The sequence below is a fragment of the Lynx canadensis genome, chromosome B1 (genome assembly GCF_007474595.2).
Source record: "Lynx canadensis isolate LIC74 chromosome B1, mLynCan4.pri.v2, whole genome shotgun sequence".
Taxonomy (NCBI): Eukaryota; Metazoa; Chordata; class Mammalia; order Carnivora; family Felidae; genus Lynx; species Lynx canadensis.
In genome coordinates this window covers 54,305,273-54,322,360 of record NC_044306.2, presented here as the reverse complement: position 1 = coordinate 54,322,360, position 17,088 = coordinate 54,305,273, and the positions used below count along the sequence as shown (strand labels likewise).

The window sequence follows — 17,088 nt, the reverse complement described above, 5'->3', positions numbered from 1 at the left end:
AATCCAAAACACTGACAACACCAAATGCAGGCAAAGATGTGGGAATGCAAAATGGGACAGTCACTTTGGCAGTTTCTTACAAAACATGCTTTTACCATATGACCCAGCATTTGTGATCCTTGGTATTCACCCAAATATGTTGAAAATTTCTGTACACATAAAAACCTTCACACAAATGTCTATAACATCTGTACTCACAATTATCAAAACTTGTAAGCAACCAAGGTGAGTGCATAAACTGTGGTACATCCATACACTGAAATGTTTAGGACTAAAAGAAATGAACTACGAAGCCATAAAAAGACAGGGAGGAAACTTAAATGCATATCACTAAGTGGAAGAAAATGATCTGAAAAGGCTACATAATGTACGATTCCAATAATTTGACATTCTGGAAAAGGCAAACTACAGAGAATAAATATGATTAACACAGAAAAATAAAGAATATCAACAAAATTTGTAAGGAATTTTAATTTTGGTTAATGTTTAAGTACGCCATGCCATACAACAACGTAAGCATAACTTAATTTTAACAACCATAACATTTCAAAATGTTCAAATGTTTCAAAATGATTCAAAGTCATAAAGAAAGGTATTTTATTTCCATCACGGCTATTTCTGTTTATCTTAGCAAGAAAATATCTAAAATCATGTTGCCTGCCAAGGTCATTTAGCATATCTTATCCTTTTTGATGATTACTTACATTGATTTTTCTCTTTTGCTTTTGTACCACTAAACATAAATAATACAACATGGTAACTACAATGTTTGAAATCTCAAGATTTAAGGCATTTAATACCAATTTCTGTGTATTTTCCCTACAGCATCTTTCTGGTTAAGCAGCTGTTAAGCAGCTGTTGTTAGTCTCAGGGATGTTGCTAGGGAACACAGAATCAGGGTGATTTCCCTAGGCTCTGGACTTTAATGGGGATCGCTTAAATTGAGCACTGGATAATGTGATTCAGAAAGCATCCGGCAGGTAGAAAGAGGTAAAGCTAGCAGCTGGCTCTTGGGTTGGGGGTGGAAATTTGAGGCTCATATAAGCATAATTCAGACAAAGGAAACTGCATTTTCTATTCTCCTACTGAATAATGCCATAAATTGCCCCCTTGGAATGTCCCTTTCTTTTAGGGGCAGTTCTTGATACTGGGAAAGAACATAAAACGATAAACCACTTGGGGAAGATTCACATCATAAATTTATGCTTTGGAGAAAGGAAAGGTTGTTTATAGAGTTCCATCCCCATTCCCCATCTTCCTTAGGATAACAGAGATGTGGAATGTGGGTGGACTGTCAGAAAAGTGCTAAAACTCTCAAAACAACACGATATCCATTGCAGAAGCTGTGAACTGAGTCATGGAGGGAACACAATGTTGTGGACTCTGAAACTGAACAGACCTGAGTTTAAAATCTGGACTCCACTAGTTATTACTTACAGAGGACCTTGGGGGAATATACTTGACTATTCTAAGCTTTAGCTTCTTTATATGTATGTGATCATTTGCATATTACATAATAGTAATATCTATAGTTCAAAAGATCATCGTATTGAATGAGATAATGCTTATAAAGTTCATTCCACACCTAATAATCAAGAAAATATCAGCTATCAGTTTGTTGTGAAAAGATTTTCATAAAGTGAAATTGATGAGCACTTTGGCAAAACTTATTTAATGGCACTTCAATTGTCCAGATGTTATGCCTGCTTAATAAACTCATTTGTTCATGCTGATGCACACTATTCTTCATCTCTTTTAGTTACTTCATATTTTGGCCATGGTTATTCTTTCCCTCATAAATGCAGTTGTTTATATTGATGACCAAACCAACCAACCAACCAACCAACCAACCAACCAAGTAAACCCAAACCTGAAAAACAAAGAAGACTGTGTTGTGTCCACTAAACAATTTCAAACCTCGGCATGCCTTATGATAGTGCCACTAACAAGGCCTGAAACAGGTCCTTGTGTTATTATTAGTAATCTGTCAACATTTGGTGCTAAAAGAGATATAAAATATGACAGTTTCACGCTGGGGTCTTACATGATGTCAAATTCCTGAAAATAGTTATCTGGACTGACTTCAAAGTACAAAATATTCAGATTTGTCTTAAAGTTTTCATAAATGTTAGTATAAAGATTTTCACAATTTAAAAACAGCATCATAAAAGATAGAATACTCTGTCATTTGTGCCAATTCAGTCTAAAAAATATCAAGCTGCACAGTGGAATCACTGAAAATACAAAGAGTCTAAAATTGAAAAAAAAAATAATCACCAAAGAAGTCTGTGTATTTGAAATAAATAGTTTGGGTATAAATATAGATTTTGTGATGAAATCACTGCTGATAATTTTATTCTCTCAAAACAGGTTGAGAAATATAGATACTTACTCCTAGGAAACAGTACTCTTAAGAGCATAGTCTATTCTATGTACAAATAAAAGAAATATGGTCAATTCTTGTAATTTGTGGTAGTTTGGTGGGATAAAGTCACTGCATACAGTGAATTAGCAAATACTAAACCATTGTTCCTAGCAGATATATGCCGTTAGGTTACTACAGCCTCTGGCTGCATTTTTGCCAACTGATGAATACATAATCTTGCTTTATGCATATTTCTGTTTAAAGACACCTTGTTTAATATACATTGTTGATTCACTAAGATTGAACTCACCAAACCTGATCAGAGCTCATCTAACACAGACATTTTCTCTATAAAGCACCATCACAGCCTTTTTTACAGTTAGGAACACTACCCAGCACATGAGTAGTAATCATGGGGGGCATTTTCAACAGTGAAATCATCAACACAAAGGGACAGAAATGTACAAATGTGCCACTATACAGATCACAAAAAGGACACTTGTTTATAATATCAGAGCTACAACAAGAAAGCAGAGCATTGCCTTAATTTAACCTTAGCTGGGAACAGCACCTCACAGATGCAAATTTTCTACAGGTCTGTACCTGTCTGAGAATGACTGTGACAGTGCCAGGAGTCCTGATTTGGGAGATCAAAAAATAAATTTTAGCGAGTAGGAGAAATCACAAATACAAAATCTGCAAGTTAGGAAATTGACTGTAATACTGTTGAAGAGGTCCCATGCCTTTTCCTCCAGATTTGAATTTATTTTCTTTAAAGTTTATCATGTTCAGGAGACTTAGAAGATTTTTTCTAAGGACCTTCAAAATGAAACCAAAGATATTTTCTCTTGGTCTCCAAAGGTAGAAACAGTGCTTCATTATTTACCATCTGATGGAAATAAAAATGCCATAATTATATAGGTTACAGGAGAAATATACTGATAAAAATTCCATACAAGATTTCAAAATTGAAGTTCTTCCTTTTAGAAAAGAGAAAAAATTATAGGAAAAAAAATCAAGGTAAATCAGATGCGATAGTGTCTTAATTTTCAGAATGATAATAAAATTGACACTTAAAAGCAGAGATTTAGATACTATTTAGTTAAGTGTGAATTTACATTTTACAGAAAATGGTCAAGGCAAAATAAAATAAATCCCAGAACTCCTTTTTAAATTGGATGAAGACTCTCAAATGAAGCAATGGCCAAACATGCAAATGGATATTATTCAAGAATCTCATTTTTCCTGAAATTATGCAAACATTGCTATCAATTTAATCTTGATTATTTTAATACAGTGGTCATGTAATGCTCCTTATATCTCAGAGCTATTACATACAGTTTTCATGTAAGGGCCAAAGATTTATGTTCAATTCTCCACTATTTGCAGATGTACTCATGTACATGAGTTCATGTACATGCAAATGTCTCAGGTGGACAGAAAACTCAGAAGCCTGGCACTACTGGTTATGGGATGGGTAACCAACCTGAGCCGCCTTGAACACTCAGTGGTACTGTGGATAAATATGTCACAGTAGCTGAAAGAGTCAACCATTTTATTAATTTAATTGCATGCATAAGAATTTCCTATTTTTGTTTATTATCTTACACTTCAAATTTAACTTTGTGTTCCTAAAGTCCTATGCTACGGTGGCACAGTAGTTGGAATAAAATAAATGGAAATTAACATTACTTTAGGAAGATTCCGGCATTTTTCAAAAATAGTCTTTGATAAATATTGAGCAATAAGCATGAATAAAACTTCTTGCTTAGCCAAAGGTCCATTTATAGAAAAAATAGCCACTATCACCTCTAAATCATCTGTTTCACCTCTACCTGACAACATTTTAGGCATGTTACATCCAGAGTTATTATGTATATATGTTGCTTTTCCTTCCAAAAAAAAAGCTTTTTTGGTATTACATTGCTTGATTTTAGTATTCTCAACTCTAACACTATTTTGATGCATGCTAATATGGTTTCAGAAACAGGTTTTAAGTAGGATAAATATATATGGTAGGGTGTCATCTCATTAACATGGTTTGTGAGATATCAATTGGATAGTAGATAAAAGAAAGAATGTTCTAACTCATTTTTGGAAAAATCTTTTATGGTCAATTCCTAGCATCTTGTTAAAAGTTGAAGCATGAATACATATATTTATCACTTTTCCTTCCTATTAAAATGAGAGGAAATAAAAAAGAGAAACTTAAAAACCTGAAAGAGAAGGAAAACAGGCTGTTGAGCGAACAAAACATTTGACCAGATTTCTGTAACATGACATTGGAAGGAGTAGTGGTTACTAGTGAAGCCATGAAGAGGAAGGAGAAAGATAGTATGGAATAGTGCATGGGGTTAAACAGAAGCTTATCTATCCTGCAGAATCTTCAAAAGGCTTTTGAGGGTCCAAAGCACAGCATAAGTAAGGAATTAATTCAGAGTAAAATGAGGAACAAAAATCAAGGGATCACTGGCTCACTGTTTCCTTCCTTACACAATATTGACAAAAATTAGCCCCTTTACAATCTTATTAAGAAGTAAAATGGAACAACAGACAACAGAAGCTATCCTTCAACACACATGCAACAAGTGTCTTGAATGATTAGGCATCTACTCCAACCCCTTTCCCTTATCTGGGTTAAATGAAGAAGTGTTTCTTCTAAAGAAACTGAACCCTAGAGAAAAGATTCCCCTTGTAACATTTAGAAGCAGCCCAACATAATGGCTATCAAACCAGTCATCCCAAAGCAAGGGCCACCAACCTTATATAGGTGCATACATCTACAAATCAACTTTTTGTCTCAAATATCTAACATTCAATCATTAATCATTGAATCATATTCAAATGCTGAAGCATTTGCACAATGACCACTTGGCTTATTTTCCTTATTTTACCCAGTGACTCTTCAACAAGAGTTAAAAGTTAATTTTAATCTTAATCTAATAAATAAAATCATAAACTCTACATATTACATATTTGAGAGTTGGCTTATAGAAGGAACCCACTGAAGTTCTGCATTGTATAAATATGGCAGAAGGGTACATCCTTCTCCCAACTTTAACCTTTCCAGTCCACTTGGGACATCCTCAAGGCCTACCCAGAAAATCCTAAAGCAGTGTTTCTTAAATGCAGATTATGAATGTCCAGTGAGCTAGAAGATAATCAACACAAAACAAATGCAGTGGAATAATATCAAAAGAAATATTAGGAGTGGATGTGAAAAAGCTCCTATTGGCCAACCCATATGAAAATTTGAGCATCCAAATAAAAATAAGCACACTAATGGATTATAATCCATCACATAACAAAAAGAGTCCATGTGTTTACATTGATAATAAATAAACATATAAATAAAGGAGATAAAAAGCTCTTCTTTACAGAAAAATGTTATAAAGATAAAAGGAATACAGGGGTATTAGAAGAATCATCTCACAAGCATCATAGGAAAAATAATTCTGGCAAAGATTATGAGTGGATGCTGTATCTGGAATTTGATAAAGAATGGAATATTTATAGTGTTTCCCAGGATTCTTCACATATGACTCCTAAATTACAAAAAAAATTATGAAGACAGTATATAACCAAATGACCAAAATTAACATTTATCAATAGGAGACAAATTATATCATGTGCCTCTGGCCCCAATACTCTGAGAAGGACACAGAATCAATTGTGCAGTATTCCTGACAAAAATGTATGTATAAACTGCAGCTAACCATAAGGACTATCAGAGGAAACCAAATGGAGTCTCTAAAATGATAGGACTTTTCTCTTCAAAAATGCTATGAAGTCAAAGAAAGGCTGAGGAACAGTTCAGGAACATTATTCGGACAACTGAAAGACTAAACACATGGACTAAAGATTGGATCAAATATCATATCACTGTTAAAGTTCCTGAATTTGATAACTGTGCAGTGGCTCTGTCACAGTATATTATTGTTCTTTGGAAACACACTTCAGGCATACCATACGTAACCTAGTCTCAGATGGTTCAGAAAAATAGTAACGTCTATCTCCGTAAATAGAAATTTGGTGTGGAATCCAGGCATGTGAATTTGAAAAAAACTCTTGGTTTGATATGCACTCAGTTTAAAATTACTGCTCTAGAGTTTACTGTAATACAGACTGAAAACCATTAATCAGGAGATAAATGCCCAGCATTATGGATTACCAGTGGTAGGAGACTCCTGTCAAGGAAAACATCAAAACGGATGTGCCATTTTTGACAAAAAGTTTTATTTTAAAGGATGGAGAAAATGTTTGAAAGAAAGTAGAAAGAAATGCCCCTTTTAACTCTTTTTGTGTTCATCTTTAAGACTTGGCATTCATGGCTGTGTTCTCTCCTTCTGTACATAACATTATGTGGATAATATTCAATAATATAAATATTAAACATAATATTGTTTTTATACCATAAAACATTCATTTAGTACTTTCTCTATGCTAAATACTCTGTTAAAGCGTTTATATGTTACCTCATTTTAATCCTCACAACAACCACAACAGGTAGAGATTATTATTCTAATTTTGTAGCTGAGGAAATATGACCCAGAGAGGTTAAACATCTTTGCCCAAGATCTCATAGCTGGCGAATGTAAAATTTAGGATTCAAGCTTAGGTCTATGTGAGTCCAAAGCTTTTATTCTCAACCACCAAACCTTATGCCCAGAACCGTTAGAGGCCACAGATGGCACAGGCAATCTACCATCTGTTTCTTCGGCGCTGGCTCTCATCTCTTTTTCCTGTTACTGCTTATTACCTCCATTGTTGTTTCCGGCTGCGGTTTTTCTCATAGGCTTTGATGAGAAAACAGATCTGGTTAAAACTCCAACACAGAATCTGATTCACCTATAGACTGCGGTCCTCATTTTCCTCATCGGTAAGATAATGGATAATTCTTATCCCATGGGACTTACAGGGGATAACATTTAAAGAACCTAATTCAGAGTAACAGGTAGTTTCGTGGCCATCTTTCAAACTTCTTTAAATGATAATCATACGTTGCTTTTTCCATTTCAAATTAACCTGATTATTTTGGATTTAATTAGTGAGTAGTTATAGTCCTGCTTCTGAATTTCATTAATTTAGGATCTGAGAAATTGGGAGAGATGCCATTTACCTTTGCTAGGTGAATATATAAAGTAAGAAAAAGATTCTAACTTTGCTTAGATTGAAACACTATATATAAAAACAAAGTTTGACAATTAAGGCCAAGTACTTAGTCATCAGTCAGTGATAACAGAGATACTTTTTTGGAAGTTAAGCACTACCATCATCTTTAATCATCATCAATGTTTCTAGAAATGAAAACTTTAAGACTCCATAGGAAGATTCAACATGTCAAAGTCACTTCCGGTAGCATGACAAAATAAATCTGTCAATTAATAAGAGGAAATTTCTACTATAGATCTCTAGAACATCAGCAATCACCAGTAATTTAAATTTTAAAGTACTTTGTGAATAGCATGGTAATTCATTAGATCTTTAAAATTAATGTTACAATTGTTGAGATTCATATTTTTAAGCATATTTCTTAATTACGGAATACTAATATTTATTCAAACATGTTCGTTAAGACAATACCTTTGGAACAACCTATTACACTGTGCATTTTTTCACATTTATCATATTATATATAGTAAAAGAAATAAATCTTTAAAAATGTATACATACCTTGTTTTATCATGCTCTGTTTCACTGCACTTGGCAGATACTTAGTTTTCTACAGATTGAAGGACTGATGCAAACCTGCATCAAGCAAGTGCATCAATGCCATTTTCCCGACAGCATTTTTGCACTTTGTGTCACATTTTAGCAATTCTTGCAACACTTCAAACTTTTTCGTTATCGTTATTTGTTGTGGTGATCTGTGATCAGTGAATATGAGTCACTGAAAGCTCACATGATGGTTAGCATCTTTTAGCAATAAAATATCTTGTAGCTAAGGTGTGCACATTTTTTAGACATAATACTATTGCACACTGTAATAGACTACAGTACAGTATAAACATAACTTTTATATGCATTGAGAAACAAAAAAAATTCCTTTGATTTGCTTTATTGTGGTATTCAGTTTATTGTGGTCCAGAGCCAAACCCTCAATATCTCCGAGGTAGGCCTGTATATAGGCAGTCCTTGCTTTGTACAACATTGTGCTAACTATTAACAGTGACCATGGGACTGTGAAAAGCTCTAATATGCACATTTCAGTTACAATGGTACCATGCAAAGTAAGAACTGAGTTTAAGTACTAAGACGAGGAATTGATTCCAATCAACAGGCTACATGGATAAATCCAGTACCAAATACAGTGCCTTATCCCTATAAAGTGCTCAGTAAATATTTTGAGTGAACAAATGGACGAGTGGCATGCAATGATAAAAAACTGAATTAGATGAACCTTGACTTAAACTTCACGTATCTTTTAAAAATTAACTCAAATTGGATCACAGACTTAAATGTAAAGTGTACAATTGTAAAACTTTTAGAAAAATTCATAGAAGGAAATCTTAAGGATCTAGGATTAGGCAGAGTTCTCATACTTGACATCAAAAGGATGATCCATAAGAGTAAAACTCCGTAAGAGTAAAAACTGATTAAGTATATCTCTATAATCAAGAACTCTTGCTCTGTGAAGCCCTATGTAAAGAAGATGAAAACACAAGCTGTGTAGAGACTGAGAGAAAATATTTGAAAACTACATTCTGACAAAGGACCACTATCTAGAATACATAAACAACTCCCAAAACAATAAAAAAAATTCAATTTAAAAAGAAGCAACAGATATTTTGCCAAAGAGGATATAACAAATGGCACGTAAGCAGATGGTGACACATTCAATATATCATTACCCAGGAGGGAGTGGGTCTAACCATAAAAGGGCAGCATGAGGAATCCCTGTGGTGCTTGAACTGCTCAGTATCTTGGCTGTGGTGCTGGATAGTCGAACCTGTGAATAGTTTCATATACCTATTTACACATGGGAGTGAAAATAAAACTGGGGTTATATGAATAAGATTGACAGACTGTATTCATATCAATGTCTGGGTTGTGATAGTAGATTACAGTTTTGCAAAATGTCCCCATCCGTGGAAACCTGCCAAGGTGTACAAAAGATCTCTCTGTATACTTCCTGCAACTGCACGTGCATCCACAATCACCTCAAAAAAGGGGGAGGGTAAAATTGTACACTTACAATGGGTGAATTTTGATATGTGAATGATAAAGCAGTAAACTGGTTTAAAAAAAGAATCAGAGAGAAACTCTAATGCCTGCTCTAAAGAGAATGACAAAGGACACAGCAAGTGTAGCGTCATTTGACAAATAGTAACTATGTTAAATTTCAGGAAATTCAACTAATCATTAAAAATCTATAACTTATGAATCATCTCTGACTTCATGGAACTTCCTATATGGGTCAAAAGAAGACATGATCAAGGAATACAAATCCTGAAAGATGTAAATCCTATGTTCTATTTACATAGGATGCATCAATAATTGGATAGAACATAATTGAGAAGTGGAACCTGGGTGGCCCAGTCAGTTAAGCGTCCTGCTTCGGCTCAGGTCATGATCTTGCGGTTTGTGGGTTCGATCCCCGTGTTGCTCTCTCTGCTTCTGAGAGCTTGGCGCCTGGAGCCTGCTTTGTATTCTATATCTCCCTGTCTCTCTGCCCCTCCCCCTGCTCATGCTCTGTCTCTCTCAAAAGTAAATAAACATTAAAAAAAATTAAAAAAAATAATTGGGCAAAGGTATAAAATGCTAAAGAACTGGTATTTGTGTGTCTCCTCTTTGATCTAATAAATATGGAAGTGCAAAATACATTAAAGAGAAAACTGGTATAATTACTTATTAAAAATCAAAGTACATAAACTTAATTCGGATTGCTTCAAATAAGCTTATTTCTAACATATAGAAATACTGATAATTTACTAAGAAGATTTTAATAATAAGTATCAAATACTATGATTTTAAAAGTCAGAGTAAGTTTTGTTTAAACCTCTTATATTCTTTTTTTAACATTTAAAAAATTTTTAAAAATATTTTTATTTATTTTTGAGAGAGAGAGTGAGTGAGTGGGAGGGGGCAGAGAGAGAGAGAGAGGGAGACACAGAATCTGAAGCAGGCTCCAGGCTCCGAGTTGTCAGTACAGAGCCTGACATTGGGGCTCTAACTCATGAGCCATGAGATCATGACCTGAGCCGAAGTTGGACGCTCAACCGACTGAGCCACCCAGGTGCCCCTACATCTCTTATATTCTTAAAAATCCTTGTTTCTATTAAAATAATAACGGTGACATTAATAATAATACATACTTTTATTATGTATTGATGGGTTATTTGGAAAAGCTTATTTAAAAAAAATAAGTGTTTAGGCCTCTTTGGGTTTTAAACTTTATTTCTAGTTTTATTATGCTGAGATTGGAGAATGTAGGCTATATGATGTCTGCCTGAGAGAAATGTGTAAGTTTTCTTGACACTGTTACAATGGAAAGTGAATTTAAAGTTACAGCTCCAATTATGCCATATGTTGTATGACCTTAGATATTTCAAACAAGGTTTGTGAGCTTCTGTTTCCTATAAAATACGGGAAATCACTCCTGTCTATTTTACAGGATTGCTTTAAGTCTTAATTGATGAGACAGATATATATATATATATATTTTATATATATATATATATATATATATATATATATATGACATAAAAGCATCTTTTAATTGGTAAAGCAGTATGTAGATCCTGACCTTTTTCTAATGCAAAGATTGCAGAAACAGCAATACTTTTCTGACATGATTTTAGATGTAATTTTCTCATTTTTACCAAGTGAAATACAGTTTCAGTCAAAACAGAGCACAATGGCACTTCCACCAAGAAGCCAGAATAAATTAATCATCAACTATATTAGTCACCAACTTATTAAAGGGTATGAGAACCGTAATACTTTTCTAGTCTAGTAGATGGCTACATTTCTAAAACAGACAGTATTCTTGACTGTATTTGTAATGTCTTGTTCTCTTTTCAAAAGAGTATTTCCAGAAAAAGTAAGATTAATTTATTTTAGTAACAGCTGTTGCTATATCTAATATACAGCTTATCTGTAAAATGTTAAGCAGCTTTAATCAAAACATCCCTATGTAACAAACATCAAATGAAATACTATTCTATAAGAAAAAGGTAAATGAATTAGTACGTTTAGTAATTCCATGGCAGTAAACATTCCACATGCTGTGGAGATAACTCCACGTAATAAAGAATGGCTTACATACCATTTAGGTAGAAAATACACGGTGGGAGATGGGAAAAGCAGAAATGAGTCTGGAGGCATCAAAAAAGCCTACTTCTTTAAATACTTTGGTTTGAAGCAAACCAATTCCATAAATTTCTTCCTGTGAAAACACTGTGAATCACTGGTTTGTGATGATTGACATATAAATAATCTCATTAAAATAACTCACTATAGAAAGTTAGTTTTCTTCAATAATTCCTAAACATCTGAATAGTGGAATTCAGAAATGAGAGATTTCCTATCTCAGATAAAGATTTAAAATGTATACCAGAAAAGTTAGTCTGAAAATGTTAATCTTATTATGACTTAAAGATGAGGAAATTCACTTTTACCTTCTTAGAAATTTTCAGTATTCTTCAATTAGATAGTAACAACTAGAATTTGATTATTTTAGGTTTTCTGATTATGTTATCATTTATCCTTCACTGATACCATGTGATACTACTCAATGGCATAAGAACATCAGAAATTCTGTGAGAAAATATTTTCTAAGACATTTAGAATCAAGTGGCAGCCCAGCATTTATTTCTCCACTTCCAAAAGAATGGACCACCAAAGTAGTTCAGAACACACTGGGTGGAGAAATTTAAAAAAAGAAAAGAAAAAAAAGAGAAGAAAAAAAATGTGATAACCAAAATCACATCCCTAAAACTGAATGGCAACGATTGAGGGAAAGAAGGGTAGGTCCACAAGGAGGTCTTTCTAAGAAAAGGGAAATAGCTAAGTATTAAGAGGTCACAAGGTACGTTAAACACATTAAAAAAAAAAACAAAAAACCCACACTCATTAAATTTAAAGATCTGGTCTGCAAGAGCAGTTTTTGTTACTAAAAGGCATACCATTTGTAGTTGTTTTTTTTTTTTAATTCAAAAAGATTTACAATATCACTTGGGTTTCTGAAGCTTTTTTCCAGTTCTTTAATTTGATTCTATAATGAGGGCCACCAAACGGCATCTAAACAAATCTAAAAATTAAAATGTGCCATTTAAATGTGACCAAAAAAAAGCTGAGAATTTTTGCTTTATTTAATTTCTTTGGCTTGTTTTGTAAGAAATGTTCCACTGTTTTATTTTAACCTTTAAATAAAATACATTTATCATACCTCACCTGTTTTAACTTTCAAACAAAAAGAATTATTACACTCCTCATCAGCATTATTGTTAATTACGCTGGTTCTTACTTAACCGCACTATTTACTCAAGCCCACTGAAAATCAGCAACTGCCATACCAGCATATTTCAACCCACCTCCTTGGGGCACACCATGCTCTGTGCCCACGGACCAAAATGTCCATTGCTATGACAGTTGAGGAATTAAGATAACAAAACAAAAACTAATTCTCACTGAATTGCCTTTAGACAAACAAAACAAGAAATTATAATGTTGAGGGCAGCCAGAATACAAGGAAAGACAGAAATGAGGTGAGGAAATATCCAGTAATGAAAAGAGACAGACAGAAAATATACATTTATTTGGGCTCCTTCTCTTTATTAGCTGTATTGGGAAAGTCACTTAAATTAGAGGTCTCAGTTTCCTCACCTGTAAAACAAGAGTTTTGAACCTGATGATCGATCCCTAAGGTCTCTTTTAGCTATAAAATTCTATGATTCTGAGACATAGAGATGAGAAAAACATTTTTTTCTCTGACAATGAGAAAAAAATCCTAAAAAATAAAATAAAATGAAGAGGTGATAGAGAGTGTGTGTGTCTAAGCATCTGTTCTTTCCATTCTTTTCCCCTGTGTTCATGACTTCTACAAATCACTACTCAGTGTGGGCAGATAGGGATTCTCCTAATACGGCTCACTAACTAAAATCTTGTTTCTTCATTCAAAGAGCTTATGAAATCTTACGGAATCTATTCCTGACAAACACATGAACACAGAGCTAAACTCCCTAAACCTAATGCCTAAGCCTGAAACCACAAATCTTTTTTCATCTCTGTCACTAAAGTATGTGCCACAAGTACGATGTAAATTATTCAAGCCAAGATGTTTAATTTTATTATAGAATCTGTGTCGATAAATTTGTCAGAAAAACAAAGTGATGAGGAAAAAACAAATAAGGAATAGAAATTTCTAGAAGTAGCTATATTCCATTAAAGTTGTTTTAAAATTATTAAGTAATTCAATGAAAAAGCAATATGAGTTAGATGTATTTCAGACTTCAGTATTAATGATTTTGATGCATTATCACAGGCCAGCCAAGGGATTAGCCTCAGTTTCCAAATTTGAATCAAAATACAGAAAAAAGACAGTTGTACACAATTTGGTTAAGTACTGAACTGTAACACCAGACGTTTCAGTAATTTCAATGCACTGCGATCAAAGATAATCTCTTGGTGACTCAATGGTTTTATTTTACACTGTGAAGTAAGGAAAATGACTATCTTTTAACCTATACAAAAGCACAGTAAACACATAAAAAATCCCTATTAAACTGATCACATACAAGAAATTATAATGCCTGTTTCAGCTTATTTAGCAGTTATTACTATAGGGTATTTTGTGGGTGGAAGTGTTTCAACTGTATTATTTTCTCAAGCGTCTGTTTAAAATTTTGCATATATCTAAGGGTCCAAAATCACATTAGTTAACTGGCTGTAACCACTATAAATGAAATACTAGCCTGACAGAGAATCCCAATTTAAAAGCCAAACTTGTAATTTGAGAATTGACACATTTAGGCTACTGTGAAACACTTAAGGTATAGAAGATAAACCTGAATTACACTTTACGAGCGGGTAAGGATTTACAACATCTTTCAAACCTGGAAGGAGCACAGGCACTTTTACAGCAGATCACAGCCAACAGAGTGTCACAACAAACCCTGAAAGCCTGCACCTTTAATTCCTAATAAGCTTATGCGATTCATTGACAAAATCTGTGCTGGTGGTGCACAGCCAGGAAATGCTGATAGGAGGTACCTGCCACCTAATAATGCTGAAAAACAGACCTGCAAAGTACACTTCTATTCTCAGATTCACCTCTCCCATCCTTACTTGATCTTCCACCATCATAAAGAGGGCCACTGACTTGCATTCTTTCTATACCAGAAAAGCACACCTCTAGCTTTTCCTAACTTCTTTCCTCCTTGAGAGCTATCTTTGCTCACATGTATTTTAATACGGTTTCAACTATATAAGATGGTAATTGGGTAAAGAGTACACAATCTCCAGCTGTGATATGCTCTGCTCATGTAGACCCTAAAAATACAAACATTCCTCTCACACACATTGTCCCTCAGGCAGAATTTCCCAAGAAAAATAGTAGGCCCCTCTTCAGGTAATTAGAAGGACAAAAAGACAAAAAACAAACAAAAGCCCAACTTTTTTCAGAGAGGTAATGCTTGCCCAAATTTATTGCTTTACAAGTTGACATCTCTCCTTCTCTGACTGCATTTCACTTGGATGCATTTTTGCTCAGTTATTTCCATCTATTAACGCTTACATTTTTAATGTTTATTTACTTTTGAGAGAGAGACAGACAGACAGAACACAAGCAGGAGAGGGGCAGAGAGGGTGAGAGACAGAATCTGAAGTAGGCTCCAGGCTCTGAGCCAGCCCGGAGCCTAACCTGGGGCTCCAACTCACAAACCGCGAGATCAGGACCTGAGCCAAAGTCAGAAGAAGCTTAACCGACTGACCCACCCAGGCACCCCACCCCCCGCCCATCCATTAACTCTTAAAAGTTATCAGCCAGGCTGTCTGTGTTAGGCAGTCTTGAGGATAGCCCCCAAAGACCCTTGCATCCTGGAACTGGTGCCCTTATATATTCCTCTCTACATTGACTTTTGGTTGGATTTACTGAGTCACTTCTATTACAATGTGGCAATGGTGATGAAATACCACTTCAGAGATTAGGTTACAAAAGACTACTGACAGTCTTGGATACTCTCAATTGTACTCTCTATGTGGTGGAGAACCTAGGTCTGTAAACAACCATGTGAGTGCACGTGGAAGCGTGATCCTTCTACCCCTGAGAGAAGCTTTCAGATAAGACCAGTCCCCACCTATAGCCTGACTACAAACTCATGAAAGACCTTGAGTCAGAGGCTCTCCACCAAGCTGTAACCAAGTTTCTGACCCACAAAAACTGTGAGATAATCAACGTTTGTGGTTTTAAGCTGCTGAATTTGAGTAATTTTCACTCAGCAATGGATAACTAATACAGTATCTCATCAGACAAAATATCAAGTTAAAGTGAATAAAAATGGCAAATTTCTTACTCAACTTGAAAAACAGAATAAATTTTTTTCTTCATTCTCAGATCTGCTCACTTTTGTAAACCATTTTCTTGGGGGGTTTAAAAACCTCCTATCTCATAAATACGGTTGCCAAACTCCAAATATTGAAAGGAAAGCTCAAATGAAAAACACAAATTAGCTTCACTTTGCAGTAATAAAGATCATGATATATTGTATTGGAGAGAAACATCTAGGATCCAAGAAAATAAAAATTCAATTTTTAAAAAATAAGTAGACTCAGTTACTAAATTACTAATACATACAGATCCTAAAAATAAGAACAAAAAACTTCATTGAGGATTGGAATTAATTTATGTATTTTCACCTAATAATATTTCATTGGAACGCTCACCGTGAGTAGACCCCAGTCACAAACAAGAGATAGATTAAAAATATGCCAGATTTATAATACAAGTTTGACTGCTGAAGCAACTGGCAAATCCATCATAACCTTAACTAAAAAGTGTTTGCATTCTTATTACTGAAAAGTAAAGAACCGAAAATGGTACCTATGCATCAAGAAACCACTGTTTGAAAAGCAACACTTGGGCTAGAAAAAGGATTCCTTGCCATTTCTTGCCTTTATTTCATAATGAGGCCGGTCATCACCTGGGGTCCCAAGTTCACCTACACTCCAGTGGCCTAGAAACACAAGAAACACACCTACTCCCGCCTCCTGATACAGATTCCACATTTTAATAAGCCATCACAGCTGTCACTCTAAATGCTCTGCACAGCTATTGGTCCCAAAGTCTCGCTGGTTGGCAAGTTTCTGCCAACTGGCAAGCACCCGTTGTCTATTTCCGAGAAGAAAAGTAAGGGTATGCAAAGAAGAGAGGCAAGAGCTCTGACATATCTAGGCTGATGCTTGTACCTGAACGACCTGCGATCCCCACCGCCGCCGCGACGAATCGGTCTCTGGGCGGGGGCTTTTTTTAGTCACAAAGAAAATGGCTCAGCCGGGAACCGGTGCCCGGGCCATGGAGAAGCCGGTTCAAACTTCACTTGTTCACGCCGATAGTGGTGACAGCAGTGAGGATATCAGAAGCAGCACAGGATTCCTCTGGACTCAGCTCGCCTCAAGCTGTAGCAGCCAGAGCTGCGGACTGCCCGACTTTTGACGTTTCCTATTGTTGCCGGAAGTGACGTTCGGGTTCTGAGCCTTAAAGAAGAAGCATTTTTATCCCCGAT

The 17,088-nt window shown here is 35.0% G+C and overlaps 1 protein-coding gene across 1 annotated transcript in view; it reads right to left on the bottom strand.

Moving 5' to 3' along the window:
• Positions 1 to 17,052, bottom strand: part of FBXO8 (F-box protein 8) — a 46,642-nt gene extending 29,590 nt beyond the window's left edge. Inside the window, 1 exon segment of the mRNA XM_032592876.1 lies at positions 16,772 to 17,052. The gene's annotated coding sequence lies outside the window, so the exon portion shown is untranslated.
• Positions 17,053 to 17,088: the final 36 nt, after the last annotated feature.